Here is a 13,488-nt window from a genome sequence, read left to right as displayed (position 1 = left end):
AACTCCTTACAGCATCTCCCAGGAACAAGACTGTGTTGGACACAAATTTATGCATCTTTGCAGATTCTGTCAACTCCCTACTTTTTTAAACAGCTCAGTTGTGGAGCTAACATTGTGATGCAACCTCCAGGAATTGTGCATCCCATTTGGGAGTACTAAGTGAGGCCCTGCTGCTTGCCTTCTGATCCAGCTCCCTGTTCATGCACCTGGGAAGCTGAAGATGATGGCTCAACTGCTTGAGTCAGGAGACCTGGATGGAGTTTCTGGTCCAGGCCTCAGCCTGATCTAGCCCTGGCATATTATAACCACTTGGTCAGCAAACCAGTGGATGACGTGTGTGTGTGTGTGTGTGTGTGTGTGTGTGTGTGTGTGTGTGTGTGTGTGTGTAAAATAAATAACCACTTCTTTAAAAAAGAAGAAGCTCAACTTGACTTTAACATATCCCCAAGCTGGCTGAGGCCCAAGTTGACCTTCAGACCAACTTGTCTGAGTCATCCCTCAGCGTGGGCCTAAGATCTGTCTGGCTGGTGGTTCCCAGGGACTAGATGGTACAACCCAGCAGGCTGAAACAGTTAAGTCTGCACGCATGGATGGCCACAGCAAGTGGGAAGAAGCTGGAAAATTGAATCCCCTCACTCTACTTTCCCAGATTCTTATGCAAGAAGGTTTCCCTGACACCTCCTGTAGAGAAATCTCACTCACCATGCAGACTGGCTACTGGAGTATCTGCCAGACCTCTCTTCAGCTCTTTGTTAACACAGTGGCCACCCCAGCATTGTCCTCTAGTTTCTTTGCAGCTTTTGCTCCTTTATCAGCCTTACCACTTTTGAACTTGCCTTTTTAACCCTGTACTTGCATCCAGGATCCAGTTGCCAGAGACTACGGATAGGAAGACCACTGCTTACCACTCTTACCTGGTACAACTGAACACTTCCCTAGCTGACACCCTGTAGGTTCACAGACATGCCAAATCCTTTTTCCTTCTCAGGCCTTTGAACAAATTTCTCAATCTCTGTCATGAGCACATTTTGAGGCTCATCTGCAGAGTCCTTTTGCCTTATTGTACCTAACTCATTCCGGTCCTAGGTTTAGATGCTCCATGGCACACTGTGCTGTGTACTGTGAGAACTTATTCTGGGGCAGGTGCGTGAGTGTGTCCTTTCCATCAGACCAGAAGTCACTCAAGGCTGTTCCTCTAGCAACTGGCTCAGTACTGACACTGAATGGCCCAATGAATATTTGAAGGATAATCATATTGAGGGAACATGTCTTCCAAAGAGGACAAGTTTTATGAAAAAAAAAAAATGCCCCATCCAGGAAATTCTACTACAGGCTCTTCTGTATACAATAGTACTTCAAACAGCTCATAAAAAATGGAACTGAAAAAGAAATCTATTTTGGTACCAAGTTCAAAAATCCATACATAGTTTTTTTTTTCATAAAACTATGTGCAGAACCCTTATATTTTGAAAGGGAAGTATATTGCATTCTTCTTTTTGTTGTGAATCTTCACAGAAATAAATGTTATTAAATATAGTTTAATGATTAAGGTTAATGACTAAGGTGTAAGGATGACTTCAAAATCAGACTGCCTATAATTAAATCCCAGCTCTTCCACTGACAATCCTTGTAATATGTGAGCATGGTGACCTGGACACACACCTAAGTGTGCTTTCTTTGCATTTGAAAAGTGAAGTACATGACAATCTCCACCTCACAGAATTATGAAAAGTCAGTCATACTGTTGGGTCAAATGGCTTGGCATACTATTCAGCACATGGACATCAGTGAGCATTATCCACCATCATCACCATAGGAAGAGGGCATCATCAGGAAGGATGGGGAGACCCATCCTCAATGCCAAAGGCAACAAAGAAATGTGATGTCTTACATAACTGGAACAAGTAGAACACTTCAGTAGCTCAAGGACTCCTTCCAGTACCTGGCTGTTTCCACACCTCTGCTCTTTCTCATGCTAGTTCTCTGGGCTGTCTCCTGATTACAGGATCCTGAGCTGCATGCCTCTTTGTTTCAAGCACCTGCTAAAAGGAGGCCAAGCCATGTCCCCAAATGTGGAATGTATATTGCCTTCATTTTGATCGGACCTCCGTTAGTTATGTGACCAGTTATAATCTTGGGCATAGGGCAGAATGGCTTGAGTTGATTGATTTAGGCTGTTCAGGATCCACTCCTGGAGTCCAGCTTTGAGTCACATTCTCCTAAGTCAAGGGACACATGGAACAGTGATTACTTGATCAGAATCTGAGTTCCATTAGTATGAAAAGTGGGGGGTGAATTGTGGCTGATTGGGTAAGCTGAAATGGTCAACACATGTCCTATTGCTGTTTGGAAAATATGGAGATGTGTCTGCTAATCAAGAGGATAAATTCCAACACATGGTATTGTGGTTAGAAGCCATGTTGCCAGATGTAAAAAATATAATTATATATTTGTCTATATTTTATACGTCTATACAGCTACTATTTACCAAGTGATTGCCTTGTGCTGTGTCCTTTCCACTCAGCGTTTCCTCACCCTTCACAGGCACCCTTATTCACTTCATCTATAAATACTTGGTGAGCTTCTGCTGCACTTCCGTCACTGCCTCCCAGCTGCAAATCCAACAATGTCCAGAAAAAACCAAGGCCTTTGCCCTCAGGGAAACGGAATTCTCTACATCAGGAACTGAGGCTTGAGTTGGGGGTGCTACTTAAGGTCACACAGCTTGAAAATGGCAGAGCTAAAATTTGGACTTGAGGAGGCAGAATATAAAGCCCAGAGTGGGTTATGATAGGAAACAGTAGGGGGAGGGCAAATTCACTCACTGTCCTCAGCCAATCACAGGCTCCTTTTCTTCAAGTTCCTGCTTTGGGGGCGGGCTCTCCATCAGGGGTCAGGGACCTTGACCTGCAGTAGTGACTGTCTGAGAACACCTAGAATGGGGAAGCAAGTTAGGGGACAGTCACCCATTGTATGGGTGTGGCAAGCGGCTCCTTGTGTTCTGGGTCTCAGGAGAGATGTGTTGGAGACTAAGGCTGCCCATGTATATGAGCACTTCTCAGTCCTCAAGCTAGCATGTGCAGTATCTTAACTCTACCTTTTACTTTCACCAGTATGGCTAGCCTACTTTCCAAATCGGAGCTTTTGTGGCATGCAGTGAGGTGAGGCATTCAGAATTTTGAGTAAAAGCCTACGTTAAGAATGATTCATATTTTTAAATTTGTCTCTGAATCTCCCCAATCAAATGCCAGCAAATTAATTTTAAGGAGTTAATTTTTGTCCTGTTGTAATGGCTCATGACCTCAAATCTTAAGTAGAGATTTCTATACAACCTTGACAGGTTATTTTGAGTTTGTATTCCATTCAGTTACATCAAACTTATATGAAGAATGAGTTGTTGATTTGTGCAGAATCATATGAACTTGACTAGATTCAAACATGTCTTTCCTGTACAAGTGTTCAGTTAGTTGAGATCGATATTTTATACTTCTAACCAATCTTGAAAACAGTTGAAATGTCTACAGGTGCAGAGCTTAAGGCTAGGCTCTGGGTGAATGGCTGTGGTCTTTTCTCCAGAAGCAAAGACTCTTGGGAACAATGATAAATGCAGCATTCCTGGGTGACACTGGGAAGGGGATGTGAAGCCATGGGGGTGGGCGCATGGCAAATCAAGGGGGAGAAGCAAAGCTAGGTGGTGCTCTCAGTACAACATCAGGCTCAGTCCAATCTTATGGAGATCCCAGGAGTGGAAACTGCACCTCCGAATCCTCCTGACCTGCAGTAAGGAAGTCAGGCTTGCTCCCTCCTGGGTTGGCTGGGTATGGACTATAGGCTACCCCAAGGGAATGAAAATGCCCAGACAGCCAGGAGGCACTTTCCGACAGAAACTCCTCCAGGAGCCAGGGAGCAGTCCTGGCCTGGTGTGTACTGCTGGCAGCAATCATGCAGGCCACCAAGGGAGGGGAGCACAGAAATGATGAAGGGGTTACTAAGGTACCTGGGGGAGCAGTGATGATCATCATGAGCAGGTGCAACAGTGTGTTGCACTGGCCAGAATTCTCCAGAAAAACAGTACCACGGGAACATGAGAGAGGGCTGCAAGAGAACCTTACAATGTCCATGAGAAAGTGAAGTTAAAACTGGGGCTTATTGTGGTGCAAAGAAAAACGATAAATCCATGCATTTAAGGGAGTCTTCAAAAAGTTTATGAAGTTTATTGTGAAAAAATTACATGGATTTCAAATATTTTCAGATTAATTGTCCCTCTTTCTTTCTCTGGTTCATTACCCAAATGGCCACAACAGCAGGGACTGGATCAGGCCAAAGCTTGGAGCCAGAAATTTCACACAAGTCTCCTGTGTGGATTGACCTGACCCAAGTTTTGCCCATCTGTGGCTGCTTTCTCTAGGCCATTAGCAGGGAGCTAAATCCAAAGTGGAGCAACAGGGACATGAACCAGCCTCTCTGTGGGATCCCAGCATTGCAAGTGGCAGCTTAACTTGCTCTTACCGCAGCGCCAGCCCTTCAAATTGCTTGGACCAAAATATTTTGTCCCATACTGCATTTCCCGTGAGCTATATGATGAGACTTTGGACAGAAAGACACTTATGATGAGAAGCTTGCCTATGTCCTCATACAGACTAAATGCCATACTCTGCAAGCTGAAGCCCAGAGAGCCAGTGGTTAGTAGCCATCCAAAGCTCTGAGAACCAGGGCAGCCAATGGTGTCAGTCGCCGTTCCAGTCTGAAAGCCTGAGGACCAGCAGTACTGATGGCCAAGGGCAGGAGAAGTTGATGTCCCAGCTTGAACAATGTGCAAATTCACTCTTCCTGTACCTCCCTATGCTGTTTGTCCCATCCCAGTGAGGGTGTGCTTCTTTACTCAGTCTAGGGATCCAAAGGTGTTTCCAGAAACACCTTCACAGACACACTCAGAAATAATGTTTGTCAGCTCTCTGGGCATCTTTTAACCCAGTCAAGTAGACAGCTAAAATTAACCAGTACCTTTGCCATTACCAAAAGCAAGAAATGCTGCTAAGGAAATAAGCAAAGTACAGCAGCCTTTCAGTCTAGCAGGTGGGCACCAAATTGGGGTACCTGCCAGAAGCAAATCCTCTCTCAATCTGCAGATACACTTGGTCCTTCTTCTCCCCTCTGCTAAATATGGACCCAGTGCCTATGATGGGATGACCATCAGGTCACCATGAGGGGCCTGCACAAGAACTACAAGTCCAGGAAGCCTCTGGTGGCATTGCAGAGCCAGCCAGTTTTGGACAGCCACCTCCAGTGGCTTCTATGTAAAGAAAACAGTGTTTCTTGTGGTTAACCGAGTCCGTGGTCTTTTCCCTCACTTTGGGCAGCTCCCAAGCCTTGGAGGAAGGGTCGGATTTAGAGAGAAGCATCTTTCCCCCATTTCCCAGGAGTCCGAAGCGAGGAACGCTGAAAATGCAGCAAGGAGGTTTCTGAAACGAGCTTCTTCCTAGACAATCAGGGTGTTACGATATTTGCATAAAGGAATACTCAACGAGTTAAGTAAAAAGACATGGCTTACTGTTTTATATGGGGGCTTTGCCTGAAGAAAGCAGAGTTTGTTTGAAGCAGGTTTCCTCAACCTTGCCATTATTGATGTTTAGGATCAGTTAATCCCTTGCTGTGGGACTCACTTGAGCAATGCAGGAAGTTTGGCAATAGTAACCTCCCCCTCCCCAGTTATGGTAAGCAAAAATGTCGCTAGACGTTGCCTAATGTCTCCTGAGGAACAATATCTGCTCCCTCCCCGCTTCCCCAACCAGTTGCAAAACACTGATTTAATCTGTGACTTTTTTTTTTAACCCCTCAAAAATCTATTTAGAAGCAGGCAATTACCCAGCCTTGAAGGTGCACAGGTCCCATGTGGGAGTGCCTGGCTCAGTCCAGTTCTCTTTCTGCCTCCAGCTGCCTCAGGTCCTGGGAGGCAGCAAATATTTGGGCTCTGACCATGCATGTGGGAGACCTGGATTGAGTTTCCAGCTGGTGGCTTCGGTCTGGCCCAGTTTCTGCTGTTGGAACTGATACCGGTTCACACAGCATGAACCAGCAGCTAGGAGCTCCGACAGGCATTGTCTCTCTGCTCAGCCATCCCTCCTTTCTTCCTCCTCTCTTCCTCCTTCCCCCAACCCCCTTCCCTTCTCTTCACTGATCAAGTAGCTAAATTCAAAGAAAAAAATTAAACCTATGCTTTTTATGGTGAGATGTTTAAAGAATGCAAAATTTCAATTAGGAAAAACAACCTCAAGAGAACTAGTGTACAATGTTGAGAACACAGCTAATAGCTATATATATATATAGAGAGAGAGAGAGTATATTTTTTGAAAATTGCAAAGAGTATATTTGAAGTGTTTGCAGCATCAAAAAAGTATGTGATAAAGCACATAATTACATACAATTTCTATTTGTCCATCAAAATAAATAACTTTCAAAAATTGATGGGCAGCCCTATTCTTCCTGCATTCCTGGTTCAATTCTTTTAAAAAAAAAAATATGTTGTGTTGAGTATAACGAAGGAAAGCAACAAGTTCAGTCCTCATTATCCACAAACTTTACAATTAATGACTAATTACATCCACACTACAAGAGAGCTGTGAAAAAAAATAATCTGGTTCCATAGGTCTACCCTCCGTCAAGTTAACACTGAGAGCTTGTAATCCGCAATTATAGGAAAGAATGTTAATGCAAATCGCAAATCCAACTCGCTGTAAGTGCACCTGAAGTGAGTCATTTCTCGCCATATGGCCACATCGTTTCCACATTTGTAAATGCAGAACTTAGGCAAGATGGCTTGGAAGTTTGTTCCTCTTTTCAAAGGAAAATTGTTCTTGGTGTAGACATTTGATCTAGTGGTTAAGATTTCAGTGTCAGAGTGCCTAGGTTTGGTGCTCTGGCTCTGGATTCGAGCTTTCCACCTTACAGACCCTGAGGAGCCCTGGGAAAGGCTTAAGCAACTGAGTTCCCACCACCCAATGGGAGACATGGACTGATTCCCCGTTCCTGGCTCCAGCAGTTCAACGCCACCTGTGTCCGGCATTTGGGGAGTAAACCAGTGCACCGACTTTCTGTCAGTCTCCCTCTAAAATGAATATGTTTTAAATGAAATCAAATTCAAATTTAATTATTCCATGATTCACTGCAAAATATCTGAATTAGTTTCCATGGACCATAAATGATGCTCTAGATATTTCAATGTGACTGACCTGCACATTTAGAATCTATAGCAATTTTTTTTTTCTTTTCTCTTCTTTTTTTTGGGAAGGCAGATAGATTTACTGAAAGAAGGAGAGACACCGAATGCTCTCCTATCTGCTGGTTCACTCCCCAAGTGGCTGCAACAGCCAGAGCTGAGCTAATCTGAAGCCAGGAGCCAGGAAGTTTTTCCAGGTCTCCTACACAGATGCAGGCCCCCAGGCTTTGGGCCGTCCTCTACTGCTTTCCCAGGCCCCAAACATGGAGCTGATGGGAAGTGGAGCAGCTGGGACACGAATCTGTGCCTATATAGGATCTCAGTGCTTGCAAGGTGAGGCTTTAAGCCATTGTCCCGTCACACCGGGGCCCTCAGCAAGGGATGTTCCTTTCCTTGTTGGAGAATACAATTTAAGATTTAAAAAATATCACTTTTACATTTTGAACTTCAACAAAGTAATTGTGCTGTGGTTGACTCACAGTCAGACCTTTTACATTTCTGTCCCCTTGGAGCATTCACTACCAGGTCCTTTCACTCACTTCCAGCTGCCTGGGCCCTGTTATGAAAAGGTCAGTAAAGGCAGAGGTGAGTCCATTTGCATTGTAAGACGGAAAGGGTTTCTCACTGCAGCAGAAAGAATCAAGGGAAATAAAACTCATCTACAGTGGCAAACTCAACGAACCAATCTATAAATATTCCATAATTTGAGCCCCATAAAGGCTTATTGTTTGTGGCTATCTGTACTGTGAGTAATCATGGGTTGTTTTCTGTTTGTTTCTGCCTTTTTCTGCTCATCCCTGAGCCACGCCATCTCTGGAATAGCACCCACTAATTTCTTTTTCTTTTACCTCATTCTGGTCTCTGGAGAATGTATAGTCATCGAGCAGGAAGTTAGATACAGAGCTACCCAATTTAAACATATAAAATCTGCATTTAGAGTCAAAGTGTGGTGCATAGAAATGGAAATCCGAAGATAAAGCCCTCAGCAGTTTCCTTCAGCAATATAATGGCTCTTGTTTAAGACATCATCTGTTTTCCAAAAAGGCTGAGAAATCTGTGTTGTGGACAACACTATGGTTTGTGTGTTGCTTGTCCCCTCTGAAATGCATGCCGGGTTTCTTTGTTATTATTATTAATTAATTAGCAGAACAAAGAGAGCTAGGCAGAAAGAAGAACAACTCTGGTCCTGCTTCAATTCCCAAATGCCTGTGATGGCTAGGGTTGGGCTTCTCCAAGTTGGGCACTTGAAACTCCATCCAGGAACTAGTCATTGGCAGGAACTCAGTTACTAGAGCAGTCATCACTGCCTCCAGGGGTCTACCAGAGCAGGAAGCTGGTGTCAGGAGCCGGAGCTGGACATCCAAGCCATATGACATGTGAGCATCTTAATCAGCTTTTTAACCACTGGACTACATGCCCACTCCCTCCTGTTGAGATTGGATTGCCACTGTGGAGGTGCCAGGACACTTGGCCTTTCAAAAGTGAATAGGTGGTGAAGAGGGATTCATGCCTGTAGTAGGACTGGATTCGTGAACCCACACGTGTGTGTCTCTTCCTCTTGCACCTGCAGCATAAGGGCCTCACCGGAAGCCAAGCAGTTGCCAATACCACCTTCTTGGAGTCTCAGAACAGTGAGCTTGCAAAGCAATCCAGTCTTGGGTGTTCTGTTGTAACAACTGAAAATGAGCTAAGACAGGCAGTTTCTTTGCTTCCAAAATCCTGGGAATGCACAAAAGGTTCACGGGTGACTGACAGATAGATACAGACTAACCCTGTACACAGCCACTGCCTGTGCATACATAGCTTCCATCCCCTCTTCCTTTGCTAACAGCACCTCCATTTGCCCTGGGAGAACCTGAATTTAGGTGGTTGGGGTGGGGCACCCTTCTATGTGCACCAGCTTCATGTGCCTGAATATCAGAAGCCCACCTGACCAGCCTATTCTGTCCGTGTGGCTATCATGATTGGTTCAAAGATGAATACTCAAACAGGGTGGTCTACTGAGATTCAATATCCTGGACCTTCTGCTGGAATTATTTAGGGCAGCATAGTAGGAGTTAGGGGCCCTTTGCAGTAAATGGGGAGCAGGGGTGAATATTGGCTTGGAGTTGCAAGGTCTACTTCTTAGGCAGCACTTGACAAAGAGCACTTGACCAATGCGACACAACCCATAATGGAAGCCCAGCCTGCATCTACCCCCAATTCTTTCGGTTTCTAGAATGCGTGAGCTCTTTCCCCTCTGCTTAAGCCAGTTTGAGTTGGGTTTTAAAACTTGAACTGGAAGCAATTTAGAACTCCAAAGTAAAGTTCTGCAGAACCTGCCAAAGGGGAAGGCTGCAAAGACATTTGTGCACACTTTTTTTTAAAGGGATCTGTACATAGTTGGCCCAGCTGTATAAAACAAGTTAGGAAATAGTTAACACACACATGCACACTCACAGATCAGCCAAGTCCTTGGCTCTGGGGTGGGGGAGGTATGCTTACTTGGAGAGAGGCTCAGATGGGCTTCTGATGCCTGCGTGGTGTTCAAATGCAGAAGCTGAGTGTTGGCCACATGGACACGTTATTGTTTGTTTTTAAATGCACATATACAGTGTATGCTTTAATGCACAAAATTAGATACTTCTCTTTTTTAATGTTGACTTATTTGTTTTCATCTACTGGAAAGGCAGAGCAACAGAGACAGATTTTCCATTTCTGATTCATTCCTCAAATGCCCACAACAGCCAGGGCTGGGCCAGAGTGAAGCCAGGAGCCAGGAACTACATCCGGTTCTCATATGTGAATGCATGGGCCCAAGCACTTGAGTCTATCTTGTTTTTCACGATGCATTAACAGGGAGCTGGATTGGAAACAGAGCAGCTGGGACTCAAAGCAGCATTCTGAGAAGGGATGTGGGCACCTCACGTGGCAACACAAGCATCCACACGGCCATGCCTGCCCCAGATTAAATATTGTGATATTTCTAAGATCAAGATGCTGATGCCACGGGATACAGGAAGAGGATGGGGTGCTGATGACACAATGTAGCTGGGGAGAAGGAATGTGTCTTAGTGTTCTATACATACAGGGGTGACTTGTTCACACAGAACTTACTGTTGTGTGAAAATGGCCAAATGAGAGGGTTTTGTATGTTTCTAACACTAACAAAAACTAGGACAAGTGTTTGAAGTGAGGAAAATGCTCATCCCCCGACTTGATTTTGACACACACCTGTCCAACTATCACCCCAGGACTGTGTCCCGTTAATAAGAGTCAATTGAAAACTTGTCTATACTTACACAGAATCATAAAGTTTATCCACATGGCACTTACCCGTGTTTCTCTCACAAGGTTTGAGGAGGAAGCAGGGCAAGGCAAGTCAGGATTCCCCATCACACCTGACATGCAGTAAGTTCTCCGTAACTCTCTTATTGCTGACGCATAGTTTAGGGGAGTTAGGAGGATTATGTGGGTGCATGGCACAACAGGTTAACTTGCTGCTTGGGATACCCAGACCCCATATCCTGACATTCTACTACTCTGCTTCTGATCAGCTCCCTGCTAATGTGCTGAGAAGGACAGCCCAGATAAGGGTTCAAGTACTTGAGTCTCTGCCACCCACCTGGAAGGTGAGGAGAGAGTTTCTGGCTCCTGGCTTTTAGCCTAACCCAGGTCTGGCTGTTGTGGACATTGAGAAAGTGAACCAGCAGATGAAATAATTCTCTTTCTTCCCTCTGCTCCCATCATTCAGCCATTCAAATACATTTTTTAAATGTCTTGCTTCTATTTGAAAGGCAGGGTTACAGAACACAGGAGAGACAAAGAAAGAGACTTTCCAGCCAATGGTTTACTCCCCAAATGGCTGCAGTGGCCAGAGCTGAGCTGATCCAAAACCAGGAGCCAGAAGCTTCTTCCAGGCCTCCCACATGGGGTTAGGGGACCGAGGACTTGTGTCATCCTCTGCTGCCTTCCCAGGCCATTAGCAGGGAGCTGGATCAGAAGTGGAGCTGCCAGGACATAAACCAGCACCTTGATGTGGGGTACTGACATTCCCAGTGGTAGGCCAATCTGCCGCCCCACAATACCAGCCCTTGCAGATATTGTTATTAGCTCCCTTTATTGATAAGAGAACCAAATTCTGAGTTTCTCAAGTTTCCTAAGGCTAAAGAGGCTCTAAGAGGCATAGTTGGGACTGGACTCCATTGAGCAGTGCTCTTCAAATATAAATCTACATGGAAAGAGGCTGAAAAACAGGCCAAATTCCTCCTGCTAAGCTATGCATTCTATTCCTTGGGGTCTAATCAGGAAGCATTAAACCTGCACTTTTCCTGGTAGGAGGGAAGCAGAGTAGCTGGAAGTAGCCCCAACTTGACATCCCCTCGCCGAACCCAAAATAGGTCCTAGAGTTTAATAAATGTTATGATAGGGTCTGAGAAAGGGAAGCAGCAGTATCCAGAGTATAAAGTATGCAGTAACTGGGTGTGCATTTTATACTTCAAGGACTCATTTGCTATGATGGCTCATGATAATTGGAACAAACCTTCAGAAATCAACCAGTCGCCCAGCACCATAACTGCGTTACAGAGAGGGGTGGACTACATGAGCTGAGCTATCACTTTAAGAAACCAGGTTAGGACTTTGAAGATGCAACAGTGAGATGACGACCGAATCTGGCCATAGGTACAGCAATGCTCACAGCACTTTGACTGCGGGCACACTGCAATGACCCAGTCCTAGGTCTCTGAGGAATGAAATTGCCCATGCTCTCCCATCGCAATTCCTCCTCACCTACCTTCACATGCAAGAGCCAGAGAAGAGAGGAAAACAGGAAAGCTTTAATTGACTATGATTGCCACCCAAAAAAAAAAAAAAGTCTGAACAATTTTGAGCTCCTCAAAGCCGGTGTACAAGAGAGCAACTGGCAAATGAGACTGGCAGTTAATTAGTTTTTAAAATAGCTGAATGCCTGGAATCAGTTCATGCTGCCTTAGGATATGGGGGGTTGCATCAGCGCTAAGGAAGGCGTGAGCTCTACCCACTCCACAAGCAAGTTGGTTGTATTCTCAGCATCCTGATAAACTCAGCCCTGACTACTCCCTCCCTGTTCTCTCTCGTCTCCAACGTGTTATTAAACAAGCACTCACAAAGGAAATTGGAGGGAGACCCGTGTCCTAAGACAACAGAAGCACAATTACTGTGGCTCATTGACTATGGAGCTCGGCCTCACTTTCCTGACAGCCAACTGCATCTATCAGCTGGAAAACATCTGGGAACTTAAGATGGCAACTTGACATTTTGCTTTGCAGGATTCCCAATTTATCCCACCAAAAGTCATCTTCCAGCTCCCTCCCTCTTAATCCTACATTATTTTTGCAGATTCATGAGCCAAAGATGGGTAAGTCTCGGGTCTCCATCTAGCCATCCAAACTCTGCAGAGGTGTGCAAGAAGCAAAGTCAGTGGATAAAGACCCGCCATGTTCTACCATCACAGCTTCATGGCCATCATCTACTTGGTAGAAGGGTACCCAAACCTCAAAGAGATGCTAGTGTCGCCAAATGAACTTGAACTTGGAAGTGAGCGATTCATGGACTAGACCCAGCTTTGTGTCCGGAGATTAAATCTTTCACCTTCTGAGTTTCCTCATTTGAAAAACAAGTTAGAGGAACTAAATTATTTCAATGGTCTTTATAGAAAAGTCTCCCAAAACTTTGAAGGAAAATATATTCTGGGGGGCCAGTGCAATAGCACAATTGGCTAATCTTCCACCTGCAAACACCACAATCCTGTATGGCCACTGGTTTGTGTCCCAGCTGCTCCACTTCCCATCCAGCTCCTTGCTTATAGCCTGGGAAAGTGGTAGAAAATGGCCCAAAGCCTTGAGACTCTACACCTATGTGGGAGACCCAGAAAAGGTTCCTGGTTTCTGGCTACAGATCGGCTCAGCTCCAGCCATTGCGGCCATTGGAGGAGTGAACCAGTGGATGGAAGCTCCTTTCTCTTGGTCATTCTTTCTCCCTATAACTCTGCCTCTCCAATAAAAATAAATAAATCTTATAAACAAAAAGAAAAAAGTGGGTCTAAATGTTAAGTTTAGGGGGCCGCACAGTGGCACCAGTGAAAGAAGCCCAGGATCTGCATTGGCTGCATCCCATAGAGGTGCCAGTTCAAAACCTGACTGCTCCACTTCTGACCCAGCTCCCTACTACTGCCCCTGGCAAAATGTCAGTAGGTGATCCAAGTCCTTGGATCCTATACTTATGTGGGAGACATGGGTGAAGTTCCTGGCTCC

General features: G+C 45.1%; 1 long non-coding RNA gene across 2 annotated transcripts in view; it reads right to left on the bottom strand.

Annotated features, from left to right (window-relative positions):
• The window catches only part of LOC121165847, a 28,687-nt gene extending 24,444 nt beyond the window's left edge, over positions 1 to 4,243 (bottom strand). For both annotated transcript variants that reach the window (XR_005885327.1, XR_005885326.1), the window contains exons 1-2: positions 3,998 to 4,243; positions 2,826 to 2,933 (exon numbers count right to left, since the gene is read on the bottom strand). This is a non-coding gene — a long non-coding RNA (uncharacterized LOC121165847). The remainder of the gene's footprint in view (positions 1 to 2,825; positions 2,934 to 3,997) is intronic.
• Positions 4,244 to 13,488: the final 9,245 nt, after the last annotated feature.

This window comes from Ochotona curzoniae, unplaced genomic scaffold (assembly GCF_017591425.1).
Source record: "Ochotona curzoniae isolate NIBS_2020 unplaced genomic scaffold, NIBS_Ocur_1.0 contig_908, whole genome shotgun sequence".
In the NCBI taxonomy this organism is placed as follows: Eukaryota; Metazoa; Chordata; class Mammalia; order Lagomorpha; family Ochotonidae; genus Ochotona; species Ochotona curzoniae.
The sequence above is the reverse complement of the archived record's forward strand: the minus strand, read 5'-3'. Positions and strand labels throughout refer to the sequence as shown.